General features: G+C 40.3%; 1 long non-coding RNA gene across 1 annotated transcript in view; it reads left to right on the top strand.

Moving 5' to 3' along the window:
* Positions 1-749: 749 nt before the first annotated feature.
* Positions 750-16,401, top strand: part of LOC110342406 — a 35,422-nt gene continuing 19,770 nt past the window's right edge. The window contains exon 1 of the long non-coding RNA XR_002384464.2: positions 750-823. This is a non-coding gene — a long non-coding RNA (uncharacterized LOC110342406). The remainder of the gene's footprint in view (positions 824-16,401) is intronic.

Raw genomic sequence — 16,401 nt, 5'->3', positions numbered from 1 at the left:
GAGAGAGAGAGAGAGAGAGAGAGAGAGAGAGAGAGAGAGAGAGAGAGAGAGAGAGAGAGAGAGAGAGAGAGAGAGAGAGAGAGAGAGAGAGAGAGAGAGAGAGAGAGAGAGAGAGAGAGAGAGAGAGAGAGAGAGAGAGAGAGACAGAGAGAGAGAGAGAGAGAGAGAGAGAGAGAGAGAGAGAGAGAGAGACAGAGAGAGAGAGAGAGAGAGAGAGAGAGAGAGAGAGAGAGAGCACTCAGCTTTTGAGTTATTTGGACTAATAATAGTCAATAAACAGAAGGAACACTCCAGTCAGGCTGTCAGAATAATCCAGGAAAGGAATAAAACCAAACCAAATGAGCTGTCAACTGCAGACCAACATTTCTCCAGAACACATGAAAGCATTGGTCCAATATGAAGACAGAACTTTTGTTTTTTTTTTTCAGAAAACAATACCTGACATCACACAGCAGTGTTCCATCACATTGTGGTGCCGACAGCAAGGATTTGCCAGGCCAAAAGATTCAACTGCCGACAGAGTTTAGGATAAAAATGCTACTGTGGTCTGGATTACATAATGGAATAAACACAACCAAGAAATATCTTTTAATCTTTGCGTGTAAGTGCAAGTGTATGGCATGCATGGATATGAACCTCTGAAAGGGGAAGTCTTTCTGTGTATATGTTTGTCTGATTATAAATAAAGCACTGTTGGCCAATAGGGAAACAAGATAGGTGGGACTAGGAGTCGAGGAGGATTCTGGGAAATGTAGTCAAGAGAGGGAGTCTCCATGTGATCCCGGGGGAAGAGAAGATGTATCAGGATGCCATCTTTGGAAAGGTAACTCCTTATAGAATTATATATATATATATATATATATATATATATATATGTAGTCATGGGATAATACTTTGGACATGTTATGTGCAAGAGGAAATGGGGCCAGTGACACGTAAGCTGTTATAGTAACGTGATCTCTTTTATAAACACCAGCTGATAAGGTCTGGGACCGCTGAAGTTCCATATTTACAGCAAATTACATTTTGGCTGGCTGTGCACGCCTTGCAGTCTCTTATGCAGTAAGAGTAAGCTGCGCAGTGTGTTTCTGCGTGGGGATGTGACTGCTGTTGCATTTTTGACCCACGTGGCGCGTGGGCTGCTTATGCTGCAGATGTATGAGTGAACTGATCCAAGAAGGATGCACACGGCTGCTTTCCTAGTCATGCTGGCGCTGGCTCCTTGGCCAAGCACCATTTAAAATTCCAGTGCCTCCACGTCTTAGTTCGCTTTTGGGAGAGTCCTGTTTACAATTAAGGAAAGCATTCATTGCGATGGTCCCAGGAAGACCATGATTAAATACTTGTTTGCTTTATAAACCAAGCCAAGTTATTGCAGAGTGAGCTTTCGTTAGGCTGTGCTTTTTATTTTTTTTCACAATCTGCCCAGCACTTGGGAGGCAGATGTGTTGTGTACTGTATTAAAGGTGTTGGTGCAGTGTTACTAAAAAACAGAGCACAAATGACAGTAAATAGTCTTATAGGAGTTTAGGAACCATCCATGTCTCCTAAAGGATAGTGATAAGGTTTGTGTTAAAAAGAAACAAAAGTGAAGATTGCTTACTGATAAAACAAAGCAGGAAGAATCCAGTTGTCCAAAGCTCACAGGTTAAAGGGGTTTGTTTGTTGGTTTGTGTGTATGTGTAGCCCCTTTAACAGAGTGTATAAGAAAAGCAGAGTTGCTAAAAGTCAAGCATTCTTCAACTTCTATTGGGCTCATCAGTCCAAAGAGGTGTGTGTTAGGCGGTAGATCAGTCTTGTCCAGAGTAGTGAAAGGCTGCTGAGCTTTTCATAAACACACGTGTTCATTGGTGAGGGAGTGGTTTGAGTCACCACGTAGATCTACCCACTGCTAGGCTTTGCGTCCTTACAACAAACACACATGATCTATATGCATGGCTTTGGAATGTGATCTGCAAGATTTGCTCAGCGGAGAAGCAAGGGGTAAAACAATGCACAGGTGAATTGTTACAACTGGGTTCAAAAAACGGACATATGTCAGATGGGCATGGAGAGGTCAAGACACATACATCACATGGGCATAGGGAGGTGAGCATGTGTAGACATCTAAGAAGAAGAGTAAGGGGAGAGAAGAAAATCATTTTACCGTTATGAGGTCATTTGCACAGTCCTCATGTCTAAGCACGTAGTGACTCTTCCAGCTGAAGAAATAAATCACTGAGGATGTAAGCCACATGAGCGGCTTTTGATCTTTCTCTCAGCCAAGCCCACTCCTCTGCGCTCTGTCTCATCCCTGTTCTCTGGTGTAAAAGAGACGCAGATTGCTGGGGGGGTCTTAAAGACCCTGCTAAAGGTCAGTGGGAATGTGCCTGCCTTGCATGCAACAGGATCGGATCCCCAGAACCGCAGGGCGGGGGCCGGGTAGGGAGAGAGAGAGAAAGGAGAGGAACATTTTAAAATTCTTCAGATAAAACTATCCCTTTCAGGGTTCTGCCCGGAGTGGAGGAGTTTGCAAAGATGCAACTTTTTAGTGTCAAAGTCTATCATAGGTGCTGGGAGTTCTTGATTACAAGGAGGTGCTTTTCTCAGTCCAGGGTCATCGAGGAATGAATGGCTCCTTGCTTAAAGCCTTGGAAGCTTTTGAGCTGAGATTTTATGACACAGGTTATTTTTCATATTATATGTGCATGGGTGTGCACATGTGCATGCATGTGTGCATATATGTGTGTGTGTGTTATACTTTTAAAGTGAATACATTAAGCAAGTATTGCTTAAAGTTTTTTTGTTTTTTTTTTTGGTTTTTACGAGACAAGGTTTCTCCGTATTGTTTTGGAGGCTATCGGTCCAGCCCGGCCTCGAACTCACAGAGATCCGCCTGCCTCTGCCTCCCGAGTGCTGGGATTAAAGGCGTGCGCCACCACTGCCCAGCTTGCTTAAAGTTTTAATTGAACCAAAGCCGTTATTTATTTTAAAAATGTGTAGATTGTGCTTGCTGGGTTATGATCTTCTCTAAGGTGCAAAGGATGATCTACAACAGCCAAACTTTAAGTTTTGAATGAGAATATTAAATACATGACAAGCCAAGGAGAAAATAAATAGTAAGTACATAGATGATAGATAGATGGTAGACGTAGATGATAAAAAATGATCAGACAGGTGATAGATAGATTATGGATAACAAAACACCATCAATTTGTGCTCTGTAAACACCCAGCAGCTGGCCGGTCGTGGCGCACGCCTTTAATCCCAGCACTCAGGAGGCAGAGGCAGGAGGATCTCTGTGAGTTCGAGACCAGCCTGGTCTACAAGAGCGAGTCCCAGGACAGCCTCCAAAGCCACAGAGAAACCCTGTCTCGAAAAACCAAACCAACTGACCAAAGGAACAAACAAGAAAACATTCAGCAGAAATTAACTAGGGAGACCCCTCAAGGCAGCTTGCCTCAGTTTCCCACAGAGTCCTGGGCAGAGCAGTCTTGCCTAAGGCTTCCAAGTGAAACAACAAATATCAGTAGATGCGAAAACATCATCAAATTCACTGCTTATGGCAGCCGGCAAAAACCAAATGGGGAGGTTGACTCGGGGTGGACTTCGCAGTTCCTCGTGGCTGAGCATCCATGGCTGCGCTTCAGCTTCCCTTTCCCACGTCTGAATTGTGGGGTCAAGGGTGGCAACACCTGCTGGAGATGGTTGATGCTTAGCCGACACAGAGTTTCCCTCATCCTAACTTTAAGAAATGACTCCTAGCCCTGTTTTTGGATACTCGCGTGCACATCCGGTGTGTGAGGAAATGACGTGATTTTGCTTTCATGCTTTTCTTTTCATTAGTGGACAGGCACATTTCTTACTTTTAGTGTTTTTCCCCAAAGCCAGTAAACTGGCAGATGTAGACAAAAAACATTTGGCACATATATATGTCTTAGCCTTAAAAAAAAATCAACAAAGTTTGCTATGCTTTTCTCTTTCTTAATTTTGAGTGTGTGTGTGTGTGTGTGTGTGTGTGTGTGTGTGTGTGTGTGTGTGTCCAGACTGACAGCTGGGAAACCAGCATAGGACTAATTCAGGCCCCCTGAACGTGAGTGTCAGTTAGGAGGCCTGTGCAGTCTATGGGGCCTCTGGTAGCGGATCAGTATTTATTCCTAGTGTATGAACGAACTTAGGGAGCCCACCCTCTATAGAGGGATATTCTGTCAGCCTAGACACAAGTGCAGAGGGCCTAGGCCCCACCCCAAATGATGTGACAGACTTTGATGATCCCCCATGGGAGGCCTCACCCTCCTGGGGAGCAGAAACAGGATGGGATGGAGGGGTCAGTGGGGGGCATGGGAGGATGGGAGGGAGAGGGAACTGGGATTGAGACGTAAAATAAGATTGTTTCTAATTTAAATTAAATTAAAGAAAGAAAATCAGAGCTTAAGCTAGGCAGTCTTGTTTTAGACCATGTAGCTTATTTATTACCCTAATTTCTGTCTAGGAACTGTAAATTGGTCTCTAGCTCTATAGGCAAGTGGAATTTGTCAAGTTTTTTTTTTTTTTTTTACCATAACTGCTGGGCAAATCTCAAATGTCTAGAGTTCATTCCTCCATGTATCCTCCTGGATGTGTTTATGTTTCTCTAGAGCCTGAAAGATTTTGTCCTGACCCTCTGAAATGCTGGCTTAGTAGTCATGAATTCCTTTAGCCTCCTCTCATCATGGAAAATTTCCTTTTCCATTTGGTTCTGAAAGACAGTCACAGTCTTTCAACTGAGAACGCACCCTTCCCTTGCTGCTACCCCTTTAAAGTTCCTGTGGGTCAGTCAGTTGCAGATCCTTTAGTATAGCTCGGCCTGCCTTTACTGTAACCTGGTCCGTTCTCTTGTCGCATTTACTGTGTTCCTTTGGTGTTTATTTAGTAATTTACCTACACGATGCAGGAAACTTTCCATCTTAATGTAAAATTTATTATGACTCTGTCTATTTGGGGACTCCTGAACCTAACCGGACATTTCTTTCCTTGGACTTAGGAAATTTCTGTTATAATCTTACTGAAAATGTGTTTTACACCTTCAGCATCAGTTTTTCTTCCATATGTATAAAATTTGTAGGTTTGGTGTTTTCATAGTGTTCCCCAGACCTCGCATGTCCCATAGTACTTTAAAAACATAGTTTCTTTTCATCTACTCCCTTTCTCCCTTTCTCTAGGGCCTGATTGATGCTCTGTTCTCCTCACATGGTCTATGAGTCAGACTTTCCACTATTTCAGCTTGTCTGGGTCTTTTTCACAATTTCTATATCCCTATTGAATTGTATTTTCATAATATGTATCAGCTTGCAAATTTTTATCCATGTGATTGTGGTCTCTTGGAATTCATTTAGTATTATATTTTCGTGTTCTTTGATTTCTCTCAAATTTCTCTCAGTGTGTTAATAATTACTATTTTGAATTCTTTGTCCCAAATTTCATATAATCTATATTTAGTTATCACTATTGAACTTCTCATCTTTTCAGGAGTCATCTTGCTTCTTATCCCATGGACTCATTTTGCGTTTGGAGGCCTTTATTTTCCTCATCTAAAATAATAATTATTATTCCTGTTATTTATTTAAACTTTATCTTTTGTCTTGTCTTAACAAACACCTTTCTAAGTTCATTTATTTTCTGAACTCACAGATTAGAGTTATATTTTGTTTTGTTAGCTGGTCTAAACTTACTAGTAGATGTAAAACATTTTCTTTAAAATTTTTTTGTTTTTTTATATGTGGATATAATGTGTTTTGATCACATTCATCCTCTGTTTTTTTTGTTGTTGTTGTTGTTTTGTTTTTTGTTTTTTTAAACCCAATGTCTTAGTTAGGGTTTCTATTGCTATGAAGAGGCACAACGATCACCACAACTGTTATAAAGGAAAACATTTAGTTGGGTCTGGCTTACAGTTTCAGAGGTTTAGTCACTATTGTTATGGCAGAAAGCTCGAAGGCCTGCAGGCAGACAGGGTGCTGGAGAAGGAGCTGAGTGAGAGTCCCGTGTCCAGATGGGCAGGCAGCAGGAAGGGAACTGGCTTGAGCTTCTGAGACCTCAAAACCCACCCCCTCGTGACACACTTCCTGTAACAAAGTCACACCTACCCCAACAAGGCCACACCTCCTAATAGTGCTACTTCCTATGAGCCTACGGGAGGGGGCATTTTTCCTTCCAACCACCACACCCACTAAGTCCACTTGGTGCTGCCTCTGTGCGCACCGGTAGCCTCTCAGGGGCCTGAGTCCTGGAGAAAACGGACCCCCTCACTACACCACGCCCAGCAGCCTTCAGTTGCCAAGAGCTTCTTAGCTAGCGGTAGGACTTCATGAACCCTCTCCCCACCCAGACTCGGATCTTGGGTGGCGTGATCTGCTGCAGGCCTTGCGAATGGAATCACAGCGACCATGTGCAAGGACTCTGCCGTCAAGCCTCAGCAAATACTGTTTTCTTGAAAATGTCTGCCACTCCTGGCTCCTCTGACCTGTAAGGCTTCCTCCTTCTGCAATGATTCCCGAACTTTCCGGCTAGGGGAGTGGATGTGATCTGCACATTCCATGCTTAACTTCACGGTCTCTTATTCCCTACACAAAGAACGGCTTTGATTCTCTTCTGTTCACTGCCGTCTGCTGCAGGAGCTGAGCTTCTCTGATGAGGGCTGAGAGATGCACTGATCGTTTGTGAGCGTAAAGATGAGAACTTGGAGGGCAGTTTATTGTCGCGTCCACAGCACCATAGTGTTAGGTTGCCCCCGAGGGCCTTTGACCTAGCCAGCCACAGGTTATTGGCCCAGCTAATAGCACCAGGCCCATGTTCTGTCTTGTGACCATGAACCTTAAACTCGCGCAGAAAGTGGTTGGTTACTTCCATAATATCTGCGCCAGTGGGCATATTTTGTCATTCCAGTTGTTATTGTTGCTCTTAGAGTGCACAGCTGGTCAAGAATGTCCTTTTCTTCTTCTTCCTCCTCCTCCTCCTCCCCCTCCCTGTCCCTCTCCTGCCCCTCCCCTCCCCCTCCCCCCTTCTCCTCCCCCTCCTTGCCCTCCCCCTCCCCCGTTTACAGAATTCCAGCACTGTGAAATCACCCACTAGAGATGAGGCTTTCAGGTCAGGACCAGCTCGATTTCTCATGTCTTGTGCTTCCCATACATGGTGTCTTCAGCAGTAGAGCTGTACTATCAAGTTCTGGAAGGTGAAACAGCAATCACAGTAGCCTGTAATGTTTGAGGAGGACTCTGAGGTGCTGGCTCCAGCTATAAACTGGCCTTGCCAAGTCCAACCCTGGGCAAGGACACAGAACTCAAGTTCTATACATCCTTTAATCAGAGTATTTGAGAAAGACTTGGGTTGGTCTGGCTCGTCTCCCACCCAACCTGGTCTGTCTGTCTGTCTGTCTGTCTGTCTCTCTCTCTCTCACACACACACACAAACTCACTGGTTTCTATGATGGTTGTATTATGTTATGATCGAAAGTGAGTGCTTCCCTTTCCTCTCATCGATGCCAACATTTGTTAAATGTTTTCTTTTTCTTTTGAAATCTTAGAGCACATGTATACACTTAAATACATACTTTCACCAGGTAGAATTGCCATTTAGACATTCTTTTGATTATTAGTAATGCTTTAAAATCTGCTCATCACCTGTTATGTGTATCTCCTTCTGAGAAAGGAGATGCCAAAAAATACACGGAAATAAGAAAAAAAAAGCATGAATAGAAAAGTACAAGGGAAGAAGTGTGATTGGCAATAAAGAGTTTTTGCTTCAACCCAGCAGTTACCAGGATTAAAACAGTGAAAAATCATCCTTCCCATAGTGACTGACTTCCACATTTATGCAAGTTCGCATGGGGTCATTTTTCAGAGTCCTTAGGTGTTATAGGTCTCCATGTGTATGTCTGCCTACATCCTGTCTGTAGCACCCACATTGCATATTGATTACAATTATGTAAAAAAGTTATTTAAGCAGAAGAAATATGTCAGATGGAAAGTCTTCAATTGACATGATGAAATAGAAATGTTGGAAATGATAAAACATGAATGAAATATAAAGTGTACTTTTCTTATTTTAGAAGATAAACAAATAGACATTTATAGCAATGCATTTTGTGTATATAAGACAAATGTTTATTGGATTCGCTTGTTACTTGAATATCTGGAAAGTTTATTAAGGTTTGTTGTGGCTGAAGATCACTGTTTAGCACTTAGCTCTCAGACCTGTCCACACATGCAAAACCCCAAAACAAAATCCTGCCAGAGATTTTAACATTATTTGAGAAAATTTATTATGCCAACACTTAGGGTTGGTTTTTTTGTGGCTTTATTCCCAGGAGTGACTTGTTCTTTTAATAATGCTTCAGAGAAAAATGAGCTAAATTGACCAATTTGATTCATAGCAGAATTCTATCCTGCTTACAACCAGACGTAATTTTACAGTTGTGTCTTCGAAACAGCACTGATTGTCTACCTTCCTTCATGTTAACGGACTGTCAGTTCTTTTGCTGTATTTATTTTTGTAAAATCAGTTTTATTTTTCAATGAGTGGAAAGGAAAGAACGGGAGAGGGGGGCGGGAGAACAGACACCCAAGAGGGGAAAGTGTGTGAGAAGAATCTTCTATTGTAGAAGCAAAAGTATTGTATTATACAGTTTTGCTGTTTTGAGGGAGAAATAGCATGATGAATAAAAACCCAAACAGTTTGCATTTTCTTGACCATATTCCCATCTCTTTTCTGTGTGAATAAACTGGTTAGTGAAATTCTAGATTGAACCAAACATTTTACTCAGATTTCACATGGTTCTGTGTCAGAATGTGGCTAAAGTAATCTGCCACAAGATGTTTGTGGTGCTTAGTAAGGATAAATTTGATACAACCCGAGGTGATGTAATGTGGTGCTTCTGGGACCATACACTCATCTCTGACCCAGCTGTTTCAACAGACACAGGCGGCTCTCATGTTTTCTCCTTATCCAATGAACCAGTATTGACTTCCAGACCTTCATATGTGTGAAAAAGAGATATATGATCTCTGTCTCTGTCTCTGTCTCTGTCTCTGTCTCTGTCTCTCTCTCTCTCTCTCTCTCTCTCTCTCTCGGTTTTATAGACAAGGTTTCTCTGTAGCTTTGGAGCCTGTTCTGGAACTCTCTCAGTACACCAGGATGGCGTCAATTTCACAAAGATCCAACTGTCTTTGTTTCCTGAATGCTGGGATTAAAGACATGTGCCACCACAGCCCTGCAATATACATGATCTCTTAAAAATTTGTTACATCTTGAGACCAACTGGGTTTCTAATACCAAACAATAAGCTCTGAAAACATACATAAAATAAACATTATCCAGACTGAGCAGGTCATAGTTAGGATATATGTGTGTGTGTGTATGTATGAATTAAACAACAATTAATGAAAAACAATTTAACATATATATATATATTAACAGCAATTAATGAAAAAAGGAACCCTGAATTTAAAGAAAACAAGGAGGGATGTATGGGAGCGTTTGGAGGGAGAAAGGGGAAGGGGAAATGATGTAATTATGTTACAATCTCAAAAATAAAATAAAAATAAAACACCTTGAAATTCTTGTATATTGTTGATTCATAATAATCAAATTTGATATTGAAACAGTTTTATTGTAAGTTTAAAAGTTCATTTATTTAGTCATTTTCCTCATTACTTATTCTTATGTTTTTTCTTCTTCTTCTTTCTTGTACTAAATCTTCTAGTTTATTGGAATGAATTCCCAAACAATTAACTATTTGTTCTTTTTCCTTTTGTAATGTGTGAATTTTAAATTTTATATCTTCAGAGAATAAAAACTAAATCACACATTTCAGACATTGTACTGAAATATGGTTTAGTTCATTTAATATATATATATATGTATATATATGTATATTTGTATCACTTAACTCATTATCTATTTATAAGTGCTTGTTAGAGGGCAGAGGTGAGCTCTGGATCCCCATCTTAGACCTGATTTCCTCCTGCTCATCCTCTCTCGGATCTCCTGGCCTGGGGACTGCAGCCAGATCAACTTGCCCTCGGACTGACAACCAAGCGACCAGGAGCCTGCAGAGAGAGCTGGTCCACTTCTGCCCACACTCAGGGCAGAGGGCAGAGGACAGAAAATATTGGATTTTATTGCACCCACCAAAAGGGAACCCTGATCACCTACCCACCAGGAGAGGAAGAGGCTCTTTCTACACCCACTGGAAGAAGTGATGGGAAAGAGGCAATATAAGAACACACTCAGCAATAGAAAAAAACAAATATGACACCATCAGAGTCTAGAGATTCTACACCAGCAAGACCTGAATACCCCAATGCAGATGAAGCAGAAGGGAATGACCTTAAAAACACCTTCATGAAAATGAAGGCCCTCACAGGATATGATAAAATCCCTTAAATAATGGAAGAAAAAAGCAAACCAAAAATCCAACAAATGCAAGAAAGGGAGGAAAACATGAAGCAAAATTTACAAGAAACAATTCAAACAGTACAAGGGTTGAAAGCTGACATGGAGACAATAAAAAAAACACAGTCTGAAGGGATGCTGGAAATAGAAAAACTGGGGAAATGGTCAGGTACTACAGATGCAAGCATAACAAACAAAACACAAGAGATAATCTCAGGTGTTGAAGACACACTAGGAGAAACAGATTCATCGACCAAAGAAAATCTTAAGTCCAACAAATCTCTAACACAAAATATCCAGGAAATATGGGACACCATGAAAAGACCAAACCTGAGATTAATAGGTATAGAAGAAGGTGAAGAAAACCACCTCAAAGGAACGGAAAACATATTCAACAAAATCATAGAAGAAAACTTTCCCAATCTAAAGAAAGACATGCCAATGAAGGTACAAAAAGCTTACAGAACAACAAATAAAGTGGACCACAAAAAAGTCCCCTTGCCACATAATGATCAAGACCACAAGCATACAGAATAAAGAAAGAATACATAGAACAGCTAAGGAAAAAGGTCAAATAACATATAAAGCTAAACCTATTAGAATTACACCTGACTTCTCCATGGAAACTCTGAAAGCCAGAAGGTCCTGGATAAATATTGTATCAACACTAAGAGACCAGCCCAGACTACTATACCCAGCAAAGCTTTCGATCAATATAGATGGATAAAACAAGATATTCCATGACAAAACCAGATTTAAACAATACATATCCACTAACCCAGCCCTACAGAAAGTTCGAGAAGGAAAACTCAAATCCAAGGAAGTTAACTACAGCCAGAAAAACATAAGAAATAGATAATCCCACTTTACCAACAGCCAAAAGAAAAAAGGGGTGGAAATCCACATACAATTCCACCAACAACAAGCATTCCAAAACAAACAAGAATGAGCAATCAAATATCCCTCAATATTAATGGTCTTAACTCACCCATAAAAAGGCACAGGCTAACAGGATGGATTCAAAGACAGAATCTACCCTTCTGCTGCATACAAGAAACACGCCTCAGCTTCAAAGACAGATGTTACCTCAGAGTTAAGGGTTGGTAAAAGATTTTTCAATCAAATGTACCCAAGAAACAAGCAGGGGTAGCAATCCTAATATCTAACAAACTAGACTTTAAACTGAAATCAATCAAAAGAGATGAAGGAGGTCATTTCATACTCATCACAGGAGAAATCCACCAAGATGAAGTCTTAATTCTGAACATCTATGCCCCAAACACAAAGGCATGCACATTCATAAAAGAAACATTACTAAAACTCAAACCACACATAAAACTTCACACACTTAGAGTGGGAGACCTCAACACCCCACTCTCACCACTAGACAGGAACACCAGACAGAAACTTAACAAAGAAACAAAGGAACTAATAGAAGTTATGACACAATTGTGTTTGACTGACATCTACAGAACATTTCATCCAAACACAAAAGAATATACCTTCTTCTCAGCACCACATGGAATCTTCTCAAAAATAGAATACATACCCGACAACATAGCAAACTTCAAAAGATATAAAAAATGTATCTTATCAGCTCACCATGCTTTAAAGTTAGAGTTCAACAACAACACAAATTGCAGAAACCCTACAAACTCATGGAAATTGAATAATCCACAATTGCACCACTCCTGGGTCAAAGAAGAAATACAATAAGAAGAGAAATTGAGGACTTCCTAGAATTCAATGAAAATGAAGACACAACATGCCCAAACTTATGGGACACATTGAAAGCAGTGTTAAGAGGAAAGTTCATAGCACTAAGTGCCTACATGAAGAAAATGTAGAATAGTCACATTAGAGAATTAACAGCACAACTGAAAGCTCTAGAATGAAAAGAAGCAAACTCACCCCTGAAGAGTAGGTGCCAGGAAATAATCAAATTGAGGGCTGAACTCAAGAAAGTAGAAACAAGGAAAACGATACAAAGAATCAATGTAATGAAGAGTTGGTTCTTTGAGAAAATCAACAAGATAGACAAAACTTTATCCAAACTCACCAAACAGCAGATGAACATGCAAATTTAACAAAATCAGAAATGAAAAGGTGGACATAACAACGGACACTGAGGAAATACAGAGAACCATCAGGTCATACTTTGAAAACCTGTACTCCACATAATTTGAAAATTTAAAGGAAATGGACAACTTTCTCGATAGATATCACCTGCCAAAATTAAATCAAGATCAGATAAACAATTTAAATAGGCCTATAGAAACAGTCATCACAAGTTTCCCAACCAAAAAAAGTCCAGGTCCAGATGGCCTCAGTGCAGAATTCTATCAGAAATTCAAAGATCAGCTTATATCAATTCTTCTCAAAGTATTCCATGCAATAGAAGCAGAAGGGTCTTTGCCAAACTCTGTTTACCAGGCTTCAATAACCTTGATACCCAAGCCACACAAAGACACAACTAAGAAAGAGAACTTCAGACCAATATCCCTCATAAACATTGATGCAAAAATACTCAATAAAATACTGGCAAATCAGATCCAAGAACACATCAGAGAACTCATCCACCATGATCAAGTAGATTTCATCCCAGGGATACTGGGATGGTTCAACATATGAAAATCCATCAATTGAATCCACCATATGAACAAGTTGAGAAACAAAAATCACATTATCATCTCACTAGATGCTGAAAAAGCCTTTGACAAAATCCAACACCCATTCATGATAAAGGTCTTGAAGAGACCAGGGATAAGAGGAACCTGCCTAAACATAATAAAAACTATATACAGCAAGCCAACAGCCAATATCAAAGTAAATGGAGAGAAACTCAAAGCAATTCCTCTAAAATCAGGAACAAGAAAAGGCTGCCCACTCTTTACATACATCTTCAATATTGTACTTGAAGTTCTAGCCAGAACAATAAGACAACCAAAGGAGATCAAGTGGATACAAATTGGAAAGGAAGAAGTCAAACTTTCACTATTTGCAGATGATATGACAATTTACATAAGTGACCCAAAAACTCTACCAAAATGGCAGGATACAAGATCAACTCAAGAAAATTATTAGCTCTTCTATATACAGATGATAAAAGGGCTAAGAAAGAAATCAGAGTAACATCACCCTTTAAAATTGCCACAAACAACATAAAATACCTTGGGATAACACTAACCAAACAAGAGAAATACCTGTATTGTAACAACTTTGAGTCTTTAAAGTATAAAATTAAAGAAGACACCAGAAAATGGAGAGATCTCCCATGCTCTTGGATAGGTAGGATCAACAAAAACAATCTACAGATTCAATGCAATCCCCATTGAAATCCCAGCACAATTCTTCCAAGACCTTGTTAAGAACAATTCTCAACTTTTTATGGAAAGACAAAAGACCCAGGATAGGCAAAACAACCCTATTCAACAAGGCAACATTCAGAGTCATCACCATCCCTGACTTCAAGCTCTATTATAGAGCTATAGTCCTGAAAACAGCTTGGTATTACAAAAATAGACAAGTAGACCAATGGAATCGAATTGAAAACCCTGATATTAACCCACACACATATGAACACTTGGTTGTTGACAAAGAAGCTAAAAAAGAAGGCATCTTCAACAAGTAGTGCTGGCATAACTGGATGCTGGCATGTAGAAGACTGCAGATAGATACATGTCTATCGCCATGCACAAAACTTAAGTCCAAATGGATTAAAAACCTCAACATAAATCCAGTCACACTGAGCCTGTTAGAAGAGAAAGTGAGAGGTACCCTTGAATGAATTGGTGCAGGAGACAGCATCCTGAACATAACACCTGTAGCACCGACACTGAGATCGACAATTAATAAATGGGACCTGCTGAAGCTGAGAAGCTTCTGCAAGGCAAAGGATACAGTCAACAAGACAAAAAGGCAGCCTACAGAATGGGAAAAGATATTCACTAAACCCACGTCTGACAGAGTGCTGATCTCCAAAATCTACAAAGAACTCAAGAAGCAAGTCTAAAGCACCAAAGGATTCAATTAAAAAGTGATGTACAGCACTAAATAGAGAATTCTCAGTAGAGGAGAGTAAAATGACTGAGAGACACATAAGAAAGTGCTTAACATCCCTTGCAATGATGGAAATGCAAATCAAAACAACTCTGAGATACCATCTTACTCCTGTCAGAATGGCTAAAATCAAAAACACCAATGACAGTTTATGCTGGAGAGGATGTGGAGAAAGAGGAACACTCCCCCACCACTGGTGGGAGTGCCAACTTGTACAGTAACTTAGGTAATCAGTATGGAGATTCCTCAGGAAAATGGGAATCAGTCTACCACAAGATCCAGCAATTCCACTCTTAGGCATATATCCAAAAATGCAAATTCATTCAACAAGGAAATCTGTCTGTTCCACTATGTTCATAGCAGCATTATTTGTAATAGCCGGAACCTGGAAGCAGCCTAGATGTCCCTCAACTGAAGAGTGGACAGAGAAAGTGTGGTACATTTACACAATGGAGTACTACTTAGTGGAAAAAACAATGGAATCTTGAAATTCGCAGGCAAATGGATGGCACTAGAAGAAACCATCCTGAGTGAGGTAACACAATCACAAAAAGACAAACATGGTATGTACTCACTCATATATGGATTTTAGAAATGAATCAGGCGAGTGCCAGGCTACAATCCCACTGCCAGAGAGTCAGGGAAACAGGAAGGACCCTAAGAGAGATATGCATGGTACCCCAGAGAAGATGGAATGAGGCAAGATCTCCTGAGCAGATTGGGAGCACAGGGGGCAGGGGAGAAGAAAGGCAGCCAGGAAAAAGAGGGAGAGAAAAAAAAATCAAAGTGCTTGTTTGTTTTCAGTCCTCTGATGAATTTACATTAATCTTGGAAGTATTTGTTTTTGTTCTTTTATTATGACCATACAATGTGTGAAAAGATGAAGTTTCAGATTTTTTAAGAGTGTTTAGCAGATGGTCTACTTTGCAGTGTTCAGCATACCATTGACAAAATGACTGATTCTATTGCTCTGTGACACACTTTCAAAAGTGTTTTTACTTTGCATTACTTACTGTAAAATTGTACTATTTAGCCCATACGACCTTGGATATTTGGACATTTTATATCTTTCTTGTGTTTGGACTCATTATTATGAAAGTTTCCTTAGTGGTTTAGGAATGCTGCTAATGTATTGCCTTGCCCTAGTGTCTCAAAACCAGCCTTCATCCAATAAGTGTGTGAGGTCATATCTGTGTGGCCTCTTAGGAGGCTGGCTTGTTATCTGCTGCAGTCACGAGGCACCTGCTGTGGTCTTTCTGTTTTTCAAATCTATTTTTAAAATTTAAATTAGAGACAAGCTTGCTTCACATGTCAGTCCCAGCTCCCTCTCCCTTTCTTCCTCCCCTGCCCCCTTCAAATCTCACCCCCCTACCCAATCCCCACTCCACTCTCCAGGGAGAGAGCTATAGTCCTGCAAACAGCTTGGTATTGGCACCAACATAGACAGGTAGACCAATGGAATCGAGTTGAACACCCTGCTGTGGTCTTGTGTGAAGAGCATGCTCTCCATTCTCGCAGTATTCATCACCTAACAGTTAATGACTCCATTTTAGTGTCTTAAGGTTTATATCCATAATGTTACTTACATTTCTATCTGTCTCACTTGTTTGGGTTACCTTTTCTCTTCCTGCTTCCTCTTGAGTCAACTATTATATAAATATTAAACGTAAAATACCTAATAAGATGTACTTTCTGTACTAAGCTTTGAAACTGGTTATAAGAGTAAAGCTCAATTTAAAGCGCATTTCAAATCCAGATGCCACTCATAGCTGCAGTGTTTACTACAATCCAGTAGTAAACACTAATAAGTCAAAGAAATTGCTAGAAACTCTCATCTTAATCACTGTATACACACACACACACACACACACACACACACACTCACTGAAGTTTGCAAGTGGTAAAATGAACTTTTAAAATTATTAGGTATGA

The sequence above is a fragment of the Mesocricetus auratus genome, unplaced genomic scaffold, assembly GCF_017639785.1.
Source record: "Mesocricetus auratus isolate SY011 unplaced genomic scaffold, BCM_Maur_2.0 Super-Scaffold_100011, whole genome shotgun sequence".
In the NCBI taxonomy this organism is placed as follows: Eukaryota; Metazoa; Chordata; class Mammalia; order Rodentia; family Cricetidae; genus Mesocricetus; species Mesocricetus auratus.
The sequence above is the reverse complement of the archived record's forward strand: the minus strand, read 5'-3'. Positions and strand labels throughout refer to the sequence as shown.